This window comes from Python bivittatus, unplaced genomic scaffold, assembly GCF_059951505.1.
Source record: "Python bivittatus isolate LINGU-HERP-01145 unplaced genomic scaffold, Pbiv_v1 ctg000570_np1212, whole genome shotgun sequence".
Classification (NCBI taxonomy): Eukaryota; Metazoa; Chordata; class Lepidosauria; order Squamata; family Pythonidae; genus Python; species Python bivittatus.
Window position 1 is genome coordinate 9,387,466 of NW_028277097.1, and position 24,077 is coordinate 9,411,542.

Consider the following 24,077-nt stretch of genomic DNA (forward strand, 5'->3'; position numbering starts at 1 on the left):
GCATCATCTAGCCGGTAAGAACAGCTGAAAATCACAACCCTTTTTACTCTACCATTTCTGAATATTTTTCATGATTCATCAGCATCTCCTCCCATCAGCACTTGCTTTGAGCTAAAAAGATCTCCATTTGCATTTCTACAGGATGGTGAGTCAATTCCCTTCACCTTGTGCTTGCTATGAAACAATAAGCTGCCTGTTGAATGGGAATTCAGATACAGTCTTATGAGAACAGGATGCTTCTTGATTTCATTTCCTGAGTAATGCTACATAAGGGGATCTTCAGGACAGTTTTCTGGTATGTGCATTCCAATGGAGGAAGATGAGAAGACGTTCTACTGTAGGAGCAGGTTTCCATTTGGTCTGCTCATCTCACCACTTCTCAAATGTTTAAACGTGAAAAATTGCCCCTTGCCTCATTACCTTTTTCAGTAAGACTCTGCATAGAAGGCTAGAAATTCACACTATTTGAATTTTGCCATAAAATCCAGCTTGAGCATCCTGAGCTCTTAAGAACATAAGCAGTGCCTTGCAGGATCAGAGCCCTGGCCCATCTCATCCAGCAATCTCTTCTCACAGTGGCCAACCAACAGCCCAGCAGATGGCCTTCAGAGGCAGTCACACTGCCAGCAAGACTAATAGCCATTGATCCCCATGAATTGGTCTAATCCCTTTTTGAAGGCAGCACCACATCTTGTGTTAGCAAACTCCAAAGTTTAATTACATGCTGTATTAAAAAAAAAAAACTTAAATTTTATTTTTTAACTCAAATAACAACTGTAGCTCCACACTTTTGGTAGCAAAAAGAGTGCATGGGCCGCGTCTTGTGAAAAAGGGGAAGCAGATTTTTTTTCCAATCTCAGCTGACAACAACATGAAGCACAGATCTGTTCCCTTCCCACAACCATCAGAAGCAGGTATAAACTGTTCAGGAAGAATTCCTGAGACTTCCTGGGAATCAAGTGGGACTTATTTGTACAATGTTCATACTTGGAGGATGGCTTTTCTAGGCACAGAATTTGGATTACTCCAATGCAGAGTTCTGGGATATAGTTAGCTCTGACAGACCTGGGTGTTACCTTCAGTGAAGAAAATGCAATTCAAGATGCAGAAGAATCCATATGGATTTCTATGGAAAGATTTTGCTAATGTCTGTAATTTCTTTAAAAGTCCTAATTCTGCATTATCATTGTTCATAGGCTCTAATACCAACTGGGCAATTTGTGAGATGAACCGGAATGTCCAATTGCTCAGAGAACAAAGCAGTTTACCCTTGGACATCTTTGAGAAAAGGGAAACATGATAGTTTGGTTGTGATTCAAATATCACATGGGGAAGTTGATTGGCAATAGTTCCCAGGAGGACAGGAAATTAAGGGACAGCGAACCCAGAAGGAAGGAGGCCAAAGGAAGGATGCAGTTAAGCAATAGAAAGAGAAAAAACTGAATCTGAATGAAAGATAGAAAATGAGGTTTAAGGTATTTTGTGTGTCAGAGGAGATGGGAACTGAAGTAAGAAAAGGCAGAACTTGCTCTTAAGTGTACTAGAGGTCAAGAAGTGGTTGTTGTGAACCACCTGGGATCATTATATGAGATAGATGGCCATATGATGGAGGGAGGGAGGAATGTATGTATGTATGTATGTATGTATGTATGTATGTATGTATGTATTTTAGGGGACTAGGCAAAAATAGACCAGAAAGGGGATGAAAGCCATATTCAGGCATTTCCCAATATAAACAGTTGGAGTTATATTAAAAGCACAGGCTTGTTAGATTTATATCTTCCTTTCCTCCAAAAACTCGAGGTAGTACTCCTCCTTCCATCGTTCTACAGAACAATAACTCTGTGAGGTGGGTTGGGCTGAAAGAGAATGGCCCAGAAGTCATCCAGCGAGTGTCTGAGGATGGACTTGAACCTGGGCTCTCTCCCATCCTAGACTAATCCTTCAATCACTACAGCACACTGGCTCTCTTAAGCCAGTAGGGTGTTGGAGGCAAGTTCTGCATTTAATAATGCCAACTCCATGAGTACACAAAAAATACCATTTACTGTAATCATACCACCTGAATAGAACTGAGGAACCACAAAGTTACCTAACGTTTCAATAAATGTTGACAGTTCCTTGAACAATAGTTGCGATTAGCAGGAGAAACCATTATCCGGTCAACTCTAATAGTATCTGAACCGGTTCCCTTGAAGTGTGGAAGTGCCAGGGAAGAAAGTTTAGTGGTTTTAGTCCATACAAGGAACAATGGAAAGATCAAAGATCCAGGCATCTTTTACAAACATTTTCTAGGAGAAGCTGTGATCCGTTTTTTGTGTCTGGAAAACAAAATCCAAAACAAGAGTTTGTCACGATAAAGAAACAACAGCTTATTTCTGCACAAAGAACTATGTCAACCTAGCTGTGTAAAAGTAACAATTGAAGAGGACGTTTAAAGAAAATGGGTGTTATTTTTAGCCAATGGTGTATTTGAACATTGCAAACATCAGGGTGGTCAAAGAATTGTCAGTGGATCCCTCTGAAAAAACAATGGAATGCAAGAATTCTTTTGTGTTGCTTTCTGGGCATTCTGTGCAAATGCTGGATAATTATTTTTTTCTTTTTAAATGAGGAGGGCCCTTTGGCAGCCTCAGATCTTGTCTTCTTGCTCCTCTGGCGTGTATACCTTAATTATGCTTTTTGACTGAGATTTTTGGCATTCTAGCATTTTACAGCTCTGCCCTAAGCACAGTAGCTCAGGCAAGTATCTCATTGAGGTCAGTGTGAATAAACAATACATTTGACGCTGTCATATCCTCTTGCTGATTCATCCACTGTCATTTGGCTTTACCATCTTTTTTAAAAACAATATTTTTTTTAGTGATATTACAATGGTACTTATAGTAAAAATAGAACACTTAAAGCAGGAAAAACCACAGGGAAAAAGAAGAGAAAAGGAAGAAAATTAAAAAAAAACACACAGAGGAGATAACACAATTGGATGAACATTATTTTATTTTATTTTATTTTATTTTATTTTCTGGATTTATGTTGCCCTCCATCTTATATAAGCTACCCTGGGTGGCTAGCACAGTAAAAACATCAATACAGTAATAGGATTCAATAAATAAAACATATAAAATGAAAGAGAAAGGGGCACAGAGGATAAACCAATGAACAACAAATACATTTGGGGCTTCCGGGGCAAACTGAAGACAGCTCTGCAAAAGCGGATCTGATAACTGTGGCAAAGACCAAGGAACTGGGGAGCAGACAGGTTCCTTAGAACCTTTCCGGATAAGGAGAGGACAGGAGACCACCCACATATGCTTTGTATGGCTGCTCCTCATGAGGAGACCACAGGACAGTGGTTTTCCGTGAGTTTGAGTGCTGGGAGATGATGGGTTTAGCCATCTTCTTCACAACTGCGGTGGGGACTACTAAAGGACACTAAATTTGCAAACCTGACTTTCTAATCACTTTCAGAAATTGCTCATTAACTACTTCTAAACTACTAGAAACCTTTGGAATGACAAGTTGGAAAACACCTGGTGAGTTTGCTTTCTATCCTGAATGAAAGAAAATTTTAACCATAAGCTTAAGAATTTAAAGAATCTGAAATAAACAGCAAAAAGCTAAATAAGATTTTGATTTTAGAAAGTTATAAACTGACTAAGGTCCAGATAAAACTGGAATATTGAAACTCACAATACAGGTAGTCCTTGCTTAACAACCACAATAGGGATCAAAAAATTGGTCATTAAGTAGGACGGTCATTAAGCAAGTCACCATGTGACCGGACCCAATTTTACAACCATTTTTACGACAGTCATTAAGTGAATCATGTTTTGTTAAGTGAATCATGTGGTTGTTAAGTGAATCACATAGTAGTTAAGCAAATCCAGCTTCCCCAATGGACTTTTTTGCCGGAATTTGCATAACGACCATGTGAGTCTCTTAACCATGGTGATTCGCTTTATGACCATCATAAAAAAGGTTGCACATTGTGATCACGTGACTGCTCAGGATGGTGTGAAAGTTTGTGATGGTTGTAAATGTGAGTACAGATTGTAAAGCACTTTTTCTGCGGCCATCATAACTTCGAACTGTTGTTAAATGAACGGTTGTTAAGCAAGGACTACCTGTAAGATTTTGGAATTATAAAGAACAAACAGCTTATCGTGGGAAATAGATTCTGTTCTGTTTTTTACAAGACAAAACAAAGATGAGCAATTTCAAAAACTGGGCACTAGAGAGGACTAGAGTTTTTAGGTAGAGGAAAGATTTACAAGCCTGTAAAATGTTGCAAAGCATTATAATACTGAAAATACTGAAGGAGACTTTTGAACAATGGAATCAGAAAATAGTACCCACAGTATCAACAATATCAGTAATGATGTCTGTTTCTATGGATAGACTATGTCCAAAAGATGTTAATGAAGGAATGACAGATGTAGTACAAATCTTGGCTGACAAGATAGAGATGGTATCAAAAGTGGATTAACAACTGACAGGCCAAGAGAGTGACTTAGAAAAGGATGTTTCACTGGATCTACAAAAGAAACTGGCTGAGGTTTTAAAATTTAAAAAGTAAATACAAATAACAAACCAAGAGAGTGACCTGGATAATTTTTTCCTGCTGGATTTACAAAAGAGGCTTGTTAAAGTCTTGAATACCTCTGTGCAATGGGACAAAGAAGAAATTAAGAGAAATCAAATCCTTTGACAATATTTGAATGAACTGAAGATTAAGACTGTTAGAAGTAAAGGAAGGAATATAAAGTTGGTTTATTTGATCAAGGTTAAAACAAGATATGTTGTTACTTCTGGTAACCCATTATGGACATTCTGCTGACATCAGGACTGAAAATATGATGTTTTATGGATTTGTTTATAGATACGAGATGGGATATGGGATGAAGAGATAAATGTTTCTAACCTTAGAAGGGGTGAAAAGTCACTAAATTTGTTTATACTTGTGATGAAGGCTGGAAGTCACTTCTTTATATTTATTTTCTCTTTCTTTATTATATTCTTTTCTCTTTTCTCTTTTTTCCTTTCTCTTTTTTCTTTTTTCTTGCACTTTTTACTGGTTTTAATTCTTTTCTTTCTTTGCTTTGTATTAGTTTTTATTATAATAAAAATTCTTAATGAAAATTATATAAGAAAACAACAACAAATACATTCAACTCACAAGCTCAACCCCCTCCTGACCTCCATGCTTGAGAAAAAAGCCATATCTTAAGGGCTTTACAAAAGAGCAGTGGGGTTGGGGTTAATCTAATCTCAGGAGCAACGGTGATCCAGAGGGCAGGCACAGCTACATAAAAGCCACGCTTCCTGGGTCCTATCAGATGACACACTTTAACTGACAGGATCTAGAGCAGTGTTGTCCAAACTTGGCCACTTTAAGATGAGTGGACTTCAACTCCCAGAATTCCCCAGCCAGCCAATTCTGGGAGTTGAAGTCCACTCATCTTAAAGTGGCCAAGTTTGGACAACACTGATCTAGAGCATGCCTCTTTTGCTATATCTGATACAATGGGTAGAGGCAATGGAGAGAGTCCCTCAAATAACGTGGCCCCATACCATGAAGAGCTTTGTAGGAATGACCTTGGGAGAGTGGGCTGAGAGACGCTGACTAGGGAATGATCAGACAAGAGGGAGCAAAGCCCATAGCTGCATAATGGCCACAGAAAGAAACTCAGAAAGGACCCTCCCTAACTTATCAGGCTGTAAAAAGAGACGGCGGGTGATTTGTACTTTCATACTTGCAATGTTTTGTTGTAGCCTTATACAATAAAGTAGAAGTAGCTCATCCTGTCATGTTTCCTGTCTGGTCTACCTGGGAAGGCTGACAGCTTTATAGGTGTCAACCAGCACTGTGAATTGGACCCAGTGGCCTACTGGGAGCCAGTGCAGATCACAAAGCAAAGGTGTAATATGGGCATACTGAGGCACTCCCATAACTGCTTGCATGGCTGCATTCTGGACCAATTGCAGTTTCCAGATGTTCTTCAAGGGCAATTCCATGCAGAGCACATTGCAACAGTTCACAGGTGGTGACCACAGCATGAGCGATTCTGTGCAGTACCTCCTAATCCAGGAAAGGACACAATTAGTACACAACACAGAATTGTGCAGAAGCCCTCCTGGCTGCAGCTGTTACCTGGTCATTGAACAAGAACCATGAGCCCAAGTGAACACCCACATTATGCACCAGTTCTGTCTGGGATAGTACAACACCATCCAGACCTAAAAATGGAACATTACTGGATCCAGGAGGCCCTAAATCCCAGAATATACCAAAAACAAAATCTTGTTTATTCAAATCCTTAAATCTGCTTTTTTGTACAAATTAAACTTGAGATTTTCAGATTTTCTCTCACTGGTGATACAAAGCCATCTGAAAGGCTGAGAGATGACAGATTTAATTTAGCCAACCATTAGAAATTAGTAAGTTACAACTGTTATTAGTAAGTTACTTACAAAAATATACAATCACCTTTTTCACAGCATTTTAAGCACAACACTGGACAGGTAGTCCGCAGTTAATGATGGCAATTGGGACAGGAATTTCCATCTCTAAGCGACCCAGTTGTAAAGGACAGCGTCACATGACCATACTGCTTGGCAACAGAAATTCCAGCACTTCCAGTTGCTGTCATTAAGTGAATCCCACACTGTTGTTAAATGTGATGTCACATGGTTGTCATTTGTGACCTGCTGGCTTCCCCACTGACTCTGCTTATCAGAAGCTGGCAATGAAAGTCACAAATGGTGATCATATGACTGCAGGGATGCTGTGACAGCTGGAACTTTGAGGACTGTTCATAACTACCATTCATTCAGTACCATCATAGGAACGGTCACTGCATGAGTGGTCATTAAGTGAAGGCCATCTGTTTATCCAAGGCTCCTCTTAAGTAGAAAAATTCCTGTTTGAGGAATATAATTTAACAGCATGTTAAAATGTTTAAATCTTATGTTCCTCTCAAGAATTTGGTTGACCACTATAATAGTATCTAGTCAAAATGGGATTGCCAGTGGACATGACCAAAACACATGCAGTAAGGTTCTCTCAAATATGTTACATCTCCAGCATACAAAGGTCAATAGCTCACCTTTTCTGAACATTCAGTTTGCAGTCCAACAACCTGAAAAAAATGGTTGGACTAATCTGATTTTTAAATCATAGGGGACATACTTGACATTGTGTACAATGAACCCACTGATTTTATTATATAGGATATTCCAAAGCAGTCTATATGATGAAAAAAAACTAAACTGTAAAACTAAAAGAAAAAAAAATCAGGAAAAAGAAAACAAAAGAAGAAAAGGAAAAAAAATACAGGAGGATAATACAATATGATAAATTCTCTATTCCAAATTTCTTGTACAGTGGTACCTCGGGTTGTATATCATCCAAATTCAGTTTTATAGCTTTTTTAAATTGTTGACAATATTGAATTGTAGATTTTTCCTCTGTAAAAACCTCCTCCAATACATTCAAAGCCATAGAGGCTGCTAAAGCATCCAGACCAAAGAACATGTTTTTAAATTGTATCTACAGTTTAGTGCAGGTAATGAATCCAGTGAAATGGTCGCATTATTTGAATTTGCACTATTTGAAGTGATATTTCTATGGGAAATAGGGCAACTGGTCCCAGCCCAATGGAAATAGGCAATTAAAAATTTTAAACATATTTTTATATGTTTATTAATGAAATACTGTGTAATAGTAAAAGAGGATAAACCCATATCCAAAGGTTATCTTCTGTCTCTGGTATTCTGCTATACTTCAAAACGAGCATCTTCTTTTTGGAGCTTTCCTCAGATGGAATCTTCCTTTTCTCCATTTTTCACAAACTACAATTAGCGTCTAAAACCCTAATGGCAACTGTGTGCGTGCGCTAGCCTTAACCACACATGCTAGCCTCGCACTAACTGAATTTTGGCTCGCATTAAATGTGATCTGGTATCAATTTATAAATCATACTAAATTGAATATCACACTATTCAAACTCGCACCAACCTACCTGTATTGTTTTCCAGCTTTCTTTGGTATATTGTACTTTTTTCTGCACAAGAGGAAGAGTGTTTGAATTTGTAAAATATTTACTTAAAGATATTCCAGATACTTACAAATAGAGCATTTAGCACTCTTCTCCCTTCAGTTGATTCCATCATAAAACCAAGAATAGATATATTGTCTTGCTGTTATGAAGGACAATCAATTTTTTGTAGGCTGTTCGGAAGACAGAAAAATGACCTTGGTTAATATCCCCAAAGCATCGCTGTATGATTTGAGAGATTTTTTCCCTCTGGAGTTTCTATCTAGCTCTTGGGCCTTGGTAACCTAATATTGTTCTTTTGCAGCTGTTCTCCTAATGATACATATTTCTAAGGATTTCATTCTTAAATGAGTTTCAGAGCATGTCCATCTATAGGGAAATATAAGATAATAGCAGGCATTCTCCTAGAAATATGTTATATCTAAATCTTCATTAGATCCAACTTGAGAGAAGAAAAAATAAAAATCCACAGAAGCATATATCTCTTATGTATTAAAAAAGATGTCCTACATATTGGCTTCATGTGTTGCAGTTACCTTATTAATACTTAGTTCACTCAACAAGAGGCAACACGATGAATTAAGTATACAAACATGTATAAACTCATTACCCTCTGGTATATTATGAACTTCTAGTCAAGTATTTACAGCCCAAATGTTAATTATTTTCCCAAACAGGATTTAAGGCAGTAAAATACTAATTCAGATATAGAAAATGAGGTGAGCTTTTCAGACTGTTGTATAATTGACCCTAATTAATGTTCTTCCCACCTTGTAGTGTCAATCTTTTTGTGACTGTGAAAGCATGCAATGTTCATTTCCATTGTCCTTCTATTACTTTGTAATCTCTTGGTGTAATATAAACATATACCAGACCCACCTTAGGGATGAAACATTAACATGAACATTCTGAGGTCAAACTGCTTACAAGACTTAAAGCGATCACAATGTCCTGCATATTTTTCTGAAAGTTATACTCAACCAGGGAGCTAACCCAGATATGAAGGATCCCACCAAAGCTAAGATGCCAATGGCTTCCGAAGTAGTTACACCTTCTCTAGATCATATCCTCCACAGGCCTGTCATCTTGGACACACGGTTCGTTCATACTATGTCAACAGAATATCATAACCAAGTGGAACATCAGTGACAGTGATTGCGAGATCCTCCTGGCTCAAGCGTCACGTGGAAATAGATTAACAGTTACATTATAAATGCTCAGAAGTACATTCAACTTCTTTGGATTTCCCACATAATTCCCACAAATCCGTATCTAGGCAGGATATAATCTTGATGAAAACCAAATCAAACAAAAATGCAGGCTTACTACAGCCACTGGAAAAAAAAGGAGTTGTAAATAATAATCATAACAATTAGAACATATGCTCAGAAGGAAGAATATTGGAAGAATCTATCACAATGCAGAAAATATGTTACTGTTACGGTGTAAAAAACTGCAACTATTTAATATACAGTGAAATAAACCTGGAGAAGGAAAGAAACTTGGGGGGAGAGCCCACTTCCTCCTCACATATTATGAACTATTAATCATGTGTTCAGTCTTATTTCCTGTGGGTTGTCCAGCTTGCTGGAAATGGATGAATGAATAAAAATGTATATCTAACAGACTATGGCAACTTTCTTTCAGATGTCAACATAACTAGAGTTTTATAGATGACTTCTGGTGCAAACATTCCCATATATATTTCTTTTGATTTTTTATGCAAAATGTCCCTCTTTCTTTAAAAAAAAAATCTTCCCCAAGTTAAAGTTCAAAAATCTAATACGCCCTTTAAATTATTTCAGTATTTTCAATACCAGGATCTTGCATTTAAACCCCCCTCCCCCGGCCGCCATACCTCAACATAAAGAGCTTATAAATAAGAACAAAAAAGAGGGTTTTTTCTTACATTGAAGACCATACTGCTTCTTTTCATTACAGGACAAAGAGATAGAAAGAAGTTGGTCTTTGTTTAAGCTGAATTCAGAACCACATTCTTTTTTATTTTCTGGGAAGAGATAATGTATATTGCATGTCTCAAAGCATTAGAGGGAAATATCAAAGGGATAGAAAGCAGGACGCTATCCAAAATTTAGCTTTTGTGATTTAAAGTAGGACCTGGGGGACATCCGCACTTTGGGCGAGGACAGATATAAACCTTGTGCAATCCTTCTCCATCCAAGAGGCATTAAGAAGGATGTAATTACATACAGTCGCAATGAAAGGAAAACAAACGTTTTTGCTGTGCTTCGCTTATATGCAGAAAATCCTGAGCAGGAATGGTGCTGGAATCCTTTCTATGCACAATAGTTTTCTAAAATGCAACTTTTGTTCAGTAGGCATGCGATAATAAGGGATAATACAATACAATACAATACAAATACTTTAATGAACAAGTATAAAATATACACAAGGAATTTGTCTTCAGTGACGAACAGCAAGATCAATTTATAGTCTGAGTGCAAAATCTAGGTGCTAAGGAAAAAAAAAGTTTCCAATATTTCCAGTTGCAGAGTCCAGCTGCTGGCATATCTGTTTGGAATTCATTTTTCTATCTATGAATATGCACAAGTTCAAACCACAGTTCTTTCATTCCAGCACTTTGAAGATTTCTTTTAAAAAGAAATCAGTACTTCTTTGCCCACCTATCCTTCAGGCAAACATACCATTGCCTCTCAACGCTTTGTCCATTCTTTAGAAAATGTCTTACACCGAATCCATTCTAGTCAATCTCATAATCTCGTATCTGTTTCACAATGTCTCTAGGAAAGTCCCCATCTTAATCTTTCATGCTTTGAAAAGCAATATGTAACTTCCCCAAGCAATTAAATGGATATGACTTCAACTATGAAAAGCAAATATTTAGAAGCATACGTGAGACCTGTTAAGAAAGCAGACAGGGAAGGAATACCCCCTCTCCCCAATTTTTCAGAAAAAGTAAGATCAAGAGGGTACGGTGAGTCATGTGTTCTGCAATGGAGGCGGTCTTCAAATTTAGAACCCTAGAACTTAGGCTGTCTGAGTGAACTATCATTGGATGGTATTCTTCTTCTCAGGAACCGAAAGAACTAGCTGTGGTCATGTCAGCTAGTACTGAGATTTTGGATTGGATTTTGTTCTTTACTTGTCACTTCTAGCTTTATGGGCTTCTGCTAAAGCCACAGAATTTGAGGATTCTGAACCGGAGACTTTGGAGATCCTAAACTAGAAGATCTAGATCGGAGTACTGCTCCTCTATGGCCCCTAGGTTGACCCAAGGCTCAGAAGAAAGCAAAACTTGGCAACAGACTTTGAAAACAGAAGTTAAGTGTGTGGCATCATGCTCTACATTAAACTCATGGAGATCTTTAATTAAATATATAGCAGGCCAGCTACGAATTTGACAGGACTCAGAGTGGGTAGATCTTGTCAAGACATTGGGATCCCAGCAAAATAGAGGCAACCAGGGATGTGATATCAAAAAACATCCAGTGGATCTCGATAAGCATTGGAATGTAGATATGCATATGTCTCATGTGCTCACTTCTTCTGTGGGATTTGGAAATCTCATCTTTTCTTGCTGGATGTGGGCAATCTCCCATTGCCTTTGAGCTAACACACAACAAGTTCCAAAAACAAGTGGAAAGTGGCAAAGATTTGAAAGATATGCTAAGCCCAGTTACAATTATTTTCCTCCAATGTTTCAAACTTGAAGAAAACTGTAAATGTCATCTTGAATATTTAAAATATTTGGCAATGGCCAGGAAATAACAGTTATAAATAGTTTTGTAGAACATTCATATCCTTTGGCTGCCCACTTAACTGGCAAACATTCACCATTTTGGTAAGTTCCAAGACAGAAAACAGCACTATATTGCCAGTTTTATTTCCCCCCTGCTGCAGTCGTATGTGAACCAAGTGTGAGAAGAAAGGGGTAGGGACCTGGGGTGGCTTTGGCCTTGTGGCAAATGGAAGTTGGTCAAAAATGATTCTTCGGGGCATCTCCCCCTATATGCTGTAGGCAGTCTGAGATGCCTCCTTTGGGGTACAGTTATTTTGTCAGGACACAGCTGATAAATCAGACTATGCAAGCCACATTATGGCTATGTTTATCCAACATGCTTAGCACTGCAAAGTTTTAGGCTTATTATGTGGTTTGAATTCAAAACAGCCACCATCTTGAATCTCTTTAATCCTGATGCTGTGCCCGAGGCAAGAAGGCAGCTGCTTTCCATTGGCAGGACACGCTCAGCCTAAAACCTTGTGAAAAATGCAAAGTGCCTGTGGGGAAGAGGAAAATGGCGCTTGCTTAACTCGTACCCCCTGAAGTCCTTCCTTTGCTTGAGATTCATTGATAACAAGTTCATCATCTGGACCCATGGAAAAGCATTTCTCACTCTTTTATGACTTGAACAACTTCCCCCCTGCCATAAGCCTATGAAAAGACAGACAGACCACAGAAACAGAACCACAGATCACCGCTGGTTGTCATCAATAGCATAAATGATTCGAACACATTATTAATAAACTACAGCCCATACCGGACAATGACCCTTCATTTTCTCAGGCACTAGGTGGCAGGAACATACTTGCATATAGACAACCACCCAACTTGAAGCAGATTCTCATAAGCCGCAAGAAACAACAGGACAATGATGCCTACATGGGAACAAACCCTGAGCTCTACTTTGTACCAACAGCACCATCACAGTCCTCAACAAGTAGCCACACGTGATGAGAGGGGCCATCACATGCTGTTCCTCCAATGTGATATCTGCCAGCAATGCCCCTCGGGATTCTGTGTAGGAGAAATGGAACAAACTCTGCACAAATAAATGAATGGACAGAAGTTTGACGTTAGGACTCAAAACAAGGACGAAGTAGTATAAGAGCACTTCAGGTTCCCAGGACACTCTATGGCAGACCTCATAGTGACTGTTTTGGAAAAGCAGGACTTCAAAAGCACCATCAAGTAGAAAGTACTTAACTTACCCACATTGTAAGGCAGTGTTTCTCAACCTTGGCAGCTTTCAGACGTGTGGACTTCAACTCCCAGAATTCCCCAGCCAGCCATGCTGGCTGGGGGATTCTGGGAGTTGAAGTCCACACGTCTGAAAGCTGCCAAGGTTGAGAAACACTGTTGTAAGGTTTCAGGCAATGTCAGAAGGGGTCAACAAACACAATGGGTTTTTAACACACTACAGTTGTTGACTGATGAGATACTTGTAATCTGGCTCACTGCATCTGCATAACCAATCTGTCTTCCCCTCCTCCCTCCCCACCCACCACCTGCTCATCCCCATTGAAATCCTCCATCCATCTAACCTCTCTATGCATCTGATGAAGAGAGCTACAGTTCACGAAAGCTGGTACCTTTTAATAAAATTTGTTAGATAGAAAAAGCTCTACCAGACTCCTTTGATTTTTGTTGTCACCCCCCCACGTCTGGAGAAAAGGAGAGAAAAATGCTGACTGGTGGGAAGTCGAAAACCTAAGCATATTTATCTTGGAGTAAGAACCACAGAGCTCAGTGGGACTTATTGGAGTCTCCCCAGTTTCCTTGTGGTTGCACACCAGCATCAGTTAGAATTAGCACTCAATACTCCTAGGATTTCTCCCCAGGTTTCACCCCAGTTTGCATGGAGTAAGCCAGAATGAACAGAATAGCAGCTTATGCACACTTACTGGGAAGTAACTGAGACTGAACTTACACTTAATATAGGCCCCTGTAGTTTTATGTTTGCTGAGACCAGATATCCAGTCTTTCTCTGTGTGAGCATGGCTGGCACACAAGAGAGATTAATTTGTAGACTTGTGTGGGATCAAAACGCAGGACACAAATGCAGAATAATCAAGGCTTCACTGCAGTGTTTATTGAGCAGTACGTACTGGAGGGGGACCCCACCAGAAGTTAGTGGGAGGCCCTCCCCTACAGGCAAAATGGATCCTCTGATATTTACACAGTTCTACAAGAAGGGGAAGGGGAAAAGAACGTATACACATACATATTCATATGATGATGCAGGCATACCTAAATAAGCAATAGTTCTCAAGTTACTCTCTGCCCCTCTGTTATCTGTTATCTGCTAGTAAAACAATAGTGTCACAGAGAAGAAGAAACACATTAGTTCAAGGTGCCAAATGCCAGGAAGAAGGCATCCTCCCTCAGGGGAGATGCCTGAGTTGCTATGGGGATGTTTGTGATAAGGAGTTTACAACCGGCCTGGTTCACATCAGCTTCAAGGATGCTTCCACATGCCTTTATGTTTCAATCTTATTAAGGCGATCCCATTCATCTGAGGCCTCTACAAACTTGTCTTTTTCACCCAAAGATTCATTTTTCTCACACTTGTAAAGGGGAGAATGCAGATGGGAGACGAATTAAGCTTACAAATGGAATGACTTGTTTTACAGGTAATTAACTTTAATCAGCTTTCATTATTTCAGTTAATATTCATGTACTTATTGTCCTAGTCCCCCCCCCCCCCACTTTCTCTCGGAGTATGACCTCAGGCCTGGTAAATATTCATATACATATAAATATATTCTAGGACTATGCAACACCTTTGAAGCAGAAGTTTCAGAATGGGCAGGAACATGAATGAAGCACCTGTTTTGGAAACAATAAAACAGCCACGTTTTTCCAGGAGCAGCTTCCAAAGCAGCCAAAAATGGTAGAAAAAGACATGACTGCTTTAATTATTTGAGGAGAGGTGTTTTATTCCTGCTCCAACACATCCCAGAGCACCTTTCTGGGAGGTTTTGCACAATCCCAAATATGCATATATGCGCCTAAGCAAGGCGCACGCACACACTTTTGGGGGGTGGTGCAACCTCCGGCATTGATTTCAGTGGGAATTAGCCACCCTACTTAGCAAGCTGATCAGGGTAGGGTGTTTGTTTGAATATAATATTTAACAGAAAAATATAAGTACATTTAAGAAGGCTGTCTTAAATGAAGGCCCATCTTCCTTTCAAGTAAATTTGGTAATTGCATCAATGCTGTTACTGTACATGTATTTTACTCTGTAAGTAGCAGCTACGGCACAGAACTTAACTGCACACCTCCCAGCCCTGATACTTCAACTATGTTATCCCCATTTATGATTTACAGTGAAGAAAAGTAAATGGTTAAATTTTATGGGGCCAGTTTCCATTGGAAAAGAAGGTGAGGGTTGTAAATGTGATTCATTTACAAAGGCTTGATACAGGCATGGCAGATGATCAAAAACAGGCATGCAAGTGGGTCACGCGTGACTCCAGAGCTACGAAGGCCCCCCTCCAATTTATTGCATGTCAGTTTATGAAAGCAAATTCACCAATACACACTAGTGTAAGTTATAACACATTAAGATGAAGGCAACTGTATCAGCCCTTGGAAACAGCCTTCTTGGCGCTCCCCACTGGGTTTTGTAATTCCAGGCAGTGAGCAAAAACGGGACATTTATTATCTTCCTCACAAGCAATTGCACATGGCTGGTAGCTCACTTGCATTTTATTTTGTAGCTGTACCTTGTGGGTGCCTGCTCTAATATGTTGTTTTTTATTTTATTTGTCCTAAAGGCATGACTTCTCTCTCTCTTACACTGAAAAGAAACCTTCCTATGTGGGCAGAAGTGTAGCTATTATCTCTCAAATTCCTCAGATCTCTTTTAATCAATAGCACCCTTTCTTTGTACTCTAGGCTAGCTTCCATAAAATAGGGATTAGATAAGGAATTCACAGCATAACAACTGATTGTACAAGACAATCCCTAATAAAGCAGGAACAAAGTCCCTAAAATCCGTTTGCCCTAGACAGCCCTTTTGCCCCCATGCCCTCGAGGCTGTAAATCTAATGGGATAGAAATCCATTTTAATGACAAATTAAGCAAATCAAACTAAATTATGCCAATAATTTGCTTCACTGGTCCTGTTGTCCCAGGAACTCTGGGTTCATAGCCTGGTGTGCCCACATCCAGTCAGAACACACAAGATGTAGAATCGTTTCAAAGTTTATTCCATACGAAAGAAAGACACTTGGGAATAGTTCTGTAAAGCAAGTGCCCGTGCTTGTCTTCAGCAGCATAATTTATACATTAGCACAAAGGAAATGGTTAAATCTCACTGGTACACAACATCAGTCCTGCCCACTCTAGGCGGGTGCAGGAAATTCTTTATTTGGTCTTCTCTTTTTTTTTAGTAATAATTTTATTAAAGTTTACAAATACAAAGATGAAAGAGTAATACAAACTAAGAGAAATATAAAAAATGAGGAAAAAGAAAAGTGCAAAGAAGAAGAAGAAGAAGAAGAAGAAGAAGAAGAAGAAGAAGAAGAAGAAGAAGAAGAAGAAGAAGAAGAAGAAGAAGAAGAAGAGAAGAAGAAGAAGAAATATAACAATGACTCCTCCTTCCCTCCAGGCAAGTATAAACAACTCCCATAACTTAACACCTTCTCTAGTATTCCTTATTCCTGAATTTCTCATATAACTGGCACACAAGGCTTTTATAGAGTTACAGTTTGTAGCATCCATTTATTTAGGCCAAGTTTAATCTTTTTCTCGTGCACTGGGATTAATATTCAAAATATTATTTTTAAAAAGCTCTTAACCAAACAAGCATGAAGAATTTTGAATGATGGCTAACATGCAGGTTGTAAATCATTTATTAGATGTACTCTAATCACTTTGAAGCAAAGCCACAAATAAACACTTCTAAACATAATGGAGGCTGAATTGATGGGGTGTTAAAGTAAGTAAAATGAATCCTAATGAATACTATATTGCTGGGGACCTACACCATTATCACTGAAACTCCAGTGTAACGGGGAAAGTGCGAAATTGATTTTTTTATAGGTTTGTAAGACATTGTTTTCTCATTTCTAAATCTGTTGTACCCCTTGTATTATGTTTGTAGGCTATATATATATATATATATATATATATATATATATTCACACTGTATACATACACACACACACACACACATAAAACAGTACCATTAAATCTTCAGACATCCTTCTTTCAGGATCCTGGAAAATCAATTGTGGGGGAGAAAGATTCATCCTGTTTCCTTGCGGAGTTAATAAACCATCAGTCAAGAAATTCCTGTCCCATCTGCATCCTTCATAAATAATAGAAGATCTACCAGGATTATATTACATTTATGTACTTACCCTTTGAGTACTGAGGCTGATAAATAGAACTGATGACAAATTCAGCTGTTATTGTCATTATTGCTTTCTGACACACACAGATTCATAGCTTGAGGTTTAAATGCCACATTCCCCCTCTCCTTGTGCTAGACAAATCCAGACTCAGGGACTATATTCATATACATACATAAACAACAAAACATACTTCTTTTATACCAGTCACTCACTTTTGTATTCATCCCACATTCATTCTTAATCCTCTCTCTTTGTGTTTTACCATACACAATTTTTAAGTACCTCATTCCTCCTGCATTCAACTTATTTTGTATTTCTCCTGACATATTCAACTCTCATTTCCATATAACAAAATGGGCAGAAACACATTCTTAGAACACTTTTCATTTCTTTTGATAAACAGAACCCTATATTACCCACTACCCTTCTACAAGCATCTGTGTGCCTTAAAATCCCTCATTTCCTCCCTCAAGTAAATATTCACCAAGGTACATAAGCATCTGTTTTTCACCATTGCTATACACTGATCACTCCATCTTCTCTGTTAAACAAAACTATCTGGTTTTTGATGCATTAATTTTAAAAGCCAAAGAGCAGAGTGAAAAAATGAAACTAAAATTAAATATAAAGAAGACCAAACTAATGGCAACAGGTAGAATAACCAGTCTTAGAACTGATAATGAAGATATTGAAGTGGTGGATAACTTCTGCCTTATAGAATCAATCACCAACAATAAAGGAACAAGCAGTCAAGAAATATGCTGCAGACTAGCACTTGGTACAGCAGCCATGAAGGCCTTGGAAAAGATATTCAAATGCCATGGTGTGTCATAAAATCATAGAATTGTAGGGTTGGAAGAGACCTTGGAGGTCTTCTAGTCCAACCCCCTGCCCAAGGCAGGCGTCCTCATACCATCTCAGACAAATAGTTGTCCAATCTTTTCTTGAAAACCTCCAGTGATGGAACATCCACAGCTCCGGGAGGCGAGCTGTTCCACTGCTTAATAGTTCTCACTGTCAGGACATTCCTCCTTATTTCCAGGTTGGATCTCCCTCTGACCACCTTCCACCCATTGCTTCTTGTCCTACCTTCAGGTGCTATGGAGAAAAAATCAACACCCTCTTCCCTGTGGTAGCCCTTCAAGTGTTGGAAGACTGCTATCATGTCTGTCCTCAGTCTTCTCTTCATTAAGCTAAATGTGTCTATACCTACAAATATCAGAATCACCCAAGCCATGGTGTTTCCTGTGACATGCTATGGAAGCAAAAGTTGGACTTTAAAAAAGCAGGATAGGTAAAGTATTGGCGCCTTTAAATTTTGGTGTTGGAGAAGATTCTTGAGAATACCAAGGACAGCCAACAAAACAAACCCATGAGTCATCAAACAAAACCCAGAGTTCTCACTCCAGGCACAAATGACCAGGCTCAAATTATCCTACTTTGGACACATGATGTGAAAACCCAGCTCTCTGGAGAAGGCTCTGATGCTGGGAAAGGTGGAAGGAAAGAGAAGAAGAGGACGACCAGCAGCAAGAGGGATGGACTCAGTTGCAGTGGCGATGAGTGCACCATTGGGAGACTCGAAACAACAGGTTAGGGAAAGATCATCATGGAGAAGATCAATCTATGGGGTCACTAAGAGTCATAAATGCCTTGATGGCACATATCCAATCAATCAATTTTGAGATCCATGTTCTTCATTGCACAGCATTTCACTGCACACCATTTGGGTTCCCAGCTAAGAACACACTGTCATCTGAATACAAAGATACATACACATTCATACAGTATTCCCAAATAACACACTTCTAATGTCACCACAAACATTCATTATACATTTATCCAAGAATACATCACACATCCTTGTATTACTTCCTGCTCAATGCTGAACCATTCACTAAGCATTCAGTTTAGTCTCATCCATTCTTTACTTCCATCATATACTATTTTAAACATTCAGTACCCATCCTTAATTTAATATTAATGTAAAACATTCCATAATTTAAGGACAAGAGGTAAGAGGCATAGAGCAGGGATTGCATTGGGCACTCCCTCCCACTTTACTCCATGAGCCTCTTCTGCATTGGTGACTGTTAAACTGCAAATTTACACACCATTCAAAAGAAACAACAAAAAGCTGAGAAGGAAACAAAAAGACCAGAACACATCCCTTCCAGCAGCCAACATGCAGATAAGCAGGGATTAACATCAGACAAACAATCAACAGAAAACAATACCCTAATCAAGGAACTCCCAAGGAGAAAACCACACCCCCACCAACACTGGCAGGGCAAGGTATTATATATAAACAGGGAACAAGCCCCACACTAACTAGCACTGATGATGTTATCTAATTGGGTAATGAAACATCTACAAGCAAGCTACTAAGCTCAGAGAGCACCAAGGACTCCACAGAAGAGAAAGAACTTGAGAACTAGGAAGAGAAAACTAAGACTGTATATAGTTTTTATACTTATCTATTACAAATAAACTAAGTTAGGGTTGATTTAACAGAATATCTGAAGACATCTTATAAACAACAAAAGTTCACTCAATGGAGAGATAACACATTGAATAGACTGCAAGATTAAATTATTAAGAAGGCAAAGTCTTTCGAGACTTTCTCTTCATAATAGCCAGAAGCACCTAACTTGTTTCAAAATCTTCAAATAAGCAGGATAGCACTAAAAGGACCGGAAAAAGAAAAGGGATAATGAGCTATGTGACTGAATTTGAAATCCTTATACACAAATTCAGAGCATTTGTTGGGCCTTCTATCTAAAATCACTCAGAAACTGAACAAATTAGAAATTGCATGATTAAATGGATGCAGGATTTAGGTACAATACAGGTAGTCCTTGTTTAACACCCACTTGTTCAGCAACTGTTCAAAATTATAACGGCACTGTACAAGAGGTACTTATGATGGGTCATTGTAGTTGTGGCCGTTGCAGCGTCCCCACAGTCACATGATCACAATTCAGGTGTTCAGCAACCACTTACAATGATGATGTTGCAGCATCCCATGGTCACGTGATCATTATTTGCAACTTCACTGTTGGCCTCCAACAAGCAAAGTCAATGAGGAAGCTCCTGTAGGAGGAGGTCACAAATGGCGATCATATGACTGCAGGACGTTGCGACTGCATGGGATTTGCCTAACAATGGCAACTGGGACTGCTGCAACTGCCGTCGTAAGTTGGCACAGTCACATGTCTCGCCTTACGACTGCATCACTTAGCATTGGAGTTCCCAGTGCCAATTACCGTTGGTAAATGAAGACTACCAGTAATTGATAAGCAACAGTAGGAATTTCAATGGAAGGAAAGCATTAAATTCACAGCAAATATTACGCTTAGAGAAAACTGGTATAAGATGTTTTACTGCTGGTACATTACTCCAGTTCTGATTGTTAAAATGGATAGTTCATTCTCTAAAAATGGTTGGAAATGTAATGACCAGGTTGGATCATTTTTCCATATTTGGTGGCAATGCTGTAAGGCTGCACAGTTTTGGAAAATGATTTATAATAGAATGAAACAAAGTGTAAATGCTGAATTTCCCCTCCAATCTGTTATTTTTTTTTATTAAGTATTACTAAACCTTATATTGCCCCAATGCAAACTGAACTAGCATTGCACAATATATAGTAATTGTTGCAAAGATATTATACACCTCCTACTGGAAACCATATACAGTTCTTTCTGCAGAAGATTGGCTAATTAAGTTGTGGAAGTACACCTTGATGTCCCAAACAACTTTTGTATTTCAGAAGTAAATATAACCCGGAATTCAACTCAACTTGGAAAGCATTTTTGAAGTATAATTCTGTATATGGGCTCATGCCATATCTGGAATTTGGGTTTCTCTTAACATAAAGTTTTAATATTCTAGTTTTCAATGTTCTGTTAAATGAGGATAGATCTTCAACTGCTCAGATCAGTGGCTCTTAAACTGGGGGTAATTACCCCTAATGTAATTTGGGCAAATTCTGGGGATAATGGAGCAATTTGTAATTGCTTGTTTGTGAGATAAGGGTCCAGGCTGGGACTGATGAGACAGTTATGGAAAACATCAGAGTCTGATTTTTTATTTTTATTTTTATGTGTGTGGGTAATTGGGTCAAACAGTTTAAGAGCCACTGTCTCAGACAGAAATTACTGCACTTCTTAATTTCATTTTATGATTTAATCTGTTAAACAGATTATTGCTGTTGATGTCTTTTTGGACCTTTTTTCTTTTGTTCTGTTTGTACTTTCCTTCTTTCCAAAAATGCTTAATAAAATATAATTTAAAAAAAAAGAACAAAAGTTCATTTAACGTGCTAAGTGACATGTCATCATGGCTGGGTTCACATAGCACGCCAATCCAGAGAGTTTTGGGAATGATTCTGAAAGAGAAACGAGGACTGGATCTGAAACTTTCTTAGTCTATGTTGGAAAAGTCTGGAGGGGGGTCAGTGCTGAACCAAATACAGAGAAATGGGTTCAAAAGATGTGTTTTTCTTCTCATTTAAAACACATTTATCCCATCTAAAAGGCATTCAAAGTAGCTACCAACATAATATGCAATTAACATTTCAGAAGGGGGACGTGGTGGCATGGCGGCTTAATGATGCTGAAAGTTGCCCGCCAGAAATGGTCGACACTTCAGCGGTTCGAGCCCAGCTCCACGCAGCAGAGTGAGCTCCTGCTTCCTCCCCAGCTCCTGCCAACCCAGCAGCTCGAAAACTTACGTGAGTAGAGAAATGGGGACTCTCACTCCGGTGGGAGGAAAAATGCTGGCGGCGCCTTGCAAAAAGGAGTTGGGAGCAGTTGCCGGTAAGCGCGAAAAACTGCGCGCGCCCAAAAAAAAAGGGTGCGAAGCAACGGAAAGCCTGCCTCCTGCGCTCGCCAGCTGGGCTCTGCTCTAGGAAGGAGGCTCTGGCAAACCACTTCCGAAACACCTTGCCTTGAAAACTGCAGGGACTCGTCCAGGCAGTTGCTGCAGAATCAGTAACGATTGAGTGAGGATAAAAAAAAAAATTTCAGATTATAATTAAAAATACAATATATACATGTAAAAGTATCAAACAATCAGAAGGGCTAGAAGCAGTTAGAAAAGCTACTAAATAAAGCTAGCCCGTGCTGAGGAAAACTAAAAGAGTTTGAACTAAACTAACTCCAAATAAACTAAGGCATTCCACCAGACGGGGAGCAACTGTTAAAAAGGTTTGGCAATCACTGTTTTCATGAATCTATAATGTTGTGCAGCATATTTATCTATGATTAGCTAAACCATGCTGTAAACTTCAGATCCCATCTTTAGCTTCACCAATCATCTTTCTGAAACATGGGTGGTTTGTGGCTGGTTGTGCCCACCACAACAGTCATTTTGAAGTAGCATCCATGACCTTTTCTCAAAATGTTAAATGTGCTCATGAGCTGGAAAAAAGGCTGGGAGTAAGGGAGTACATTAGCCAGGATCTGTACCTCAGCATCATCTGCTGATTGGTAGTATGCCAAGCCATGATTGATTGATTGATTATGTGCCATCAAGTCAGTGTCAACTCCTAGTGACTACATAGATAGATTTTCTCCATGACAATCTGTCCCTAACCTGTTTCTTTCAGGTCTCCCAATGGTTTCTCCCAATGGTGCTCTCACTGAGTCTGTCCACCTTGCTGTTAATTGTCCTCTTCTCTTTCTTTCCACCTTTCCCAGCATTAGACCCTCTTCCAGAGAGCTGGGCCTTTGCATAATGTGTCCAAAGTAGGATAATTTGAGCCTGGTCATTTGTGCCTCAAGTGAGAATTCTGGGTTGATTCGTTCGATGATCCATTGGTTTGTTTTCTTGGCTGTCTACTGTATTCTCAGGAGTCTTCACCAACACCAAAGTTCAAAAGAGTCAATATTCTTCCTGTCTTGCTTCTTCAAAGTCCAACTTTCGCTTCCATAGAGTGTCACAGGGAATACCATGGCTTGCATGAGGATTTTTCAAACTGATGGGGTTCTGTGAGAAAAAGTTCACTTGGATGAAGCCAGAGACATGCACAGAAATAATTCTAATATACAAATACTCTCTCCCACACACACATATCCATTTCCACAGCCTGAAACTGGCTGAAACCCTCTGCTCTATACTGTTGCAAACAATTCCGGATGAATCTCTGTGAGAGGTTGTGGGGAGGGTGGAAAGTAATGGAAGAGGTAGTAGATATAAACAGTCAAGAGCAAAGGTGAGTCAGTTGGCAGCTTATCTTATAAATGGCAACGTAGCTCAAGTGCAAGAAAGCTGAAAAGAAGCATTTACAATCATTCTAAGAGACTCTACCTTAACAAATCCATGATAAATGAAGGTTCGAAATTCCTCTTGCAGTTTCCAAGATTTTGTAGTTACCCTTTCCCCTGGCTTGCGTTAAAAATAACAGAAATCTGCGTGGTTCTTGCTTGCTTGATCTTGCCCTCTTGAATGTGGCTTGACAATCTCTTACACTGCATGCTATGGCATGTCAGTTAGGAGTCTCTCTCTCCCCACATCCTTCAAGGAGGAACACAATCTCTTAAGTCACATTTTGCATTCATTTCCTTTGGCCACCTTGAACCAAAGGGAGATTATTGTCCTAAACAAGGTCACACCTTCAGCGATTGCTTGGAATGTGTGTTCGGTCAAGTCAGCCTTACGCCCTAGAAAATTCTCTGGAATGTCACCAACTTTCCTAAGGCAACAATCATGTCCTGGACAGCCCTATCAGATTGAATCTGTCCCAAATGAAACAAAAAGGAAAACCAACTCCATTCTGAAAGGAGGGGAAAAGATTTCAACAGCTCATGGTTTGATTTAGTTGTGCTTAGACAAATCTCTACCCATGCTGGACATCGTGAACCACTGGTGACCCTACACAAGGCCCAGTCA

General features: G+C 39.2%; 1 long non-coding RNA gene across 1 annotated transcript; it reads right to left on the reverse strand.

The window, feature by feature from the left end:
* Window positions 1–677: 677 nt before the first annotated feature.
* LOC112541148 (uncharacterized) lies at window positions 678–23,834 on the reverse strand. The gene is made up of 5 exons (XR_015798248.1): window positions 23,496–23,834; window positions 22,782–23,174; window positions 21,919–22,166; window positions 8,128–8,230; window positions 678–2,321 (listed from the first exon to the last, which is right to left on the reverse strand). It is a non-coding gene; the product is annotated as an uncharacterized LOC112541148 (long non-coding RNA).
* Between the last annotated feature and the right edge of the window lie 243 nt (window positions 23,835–24,077).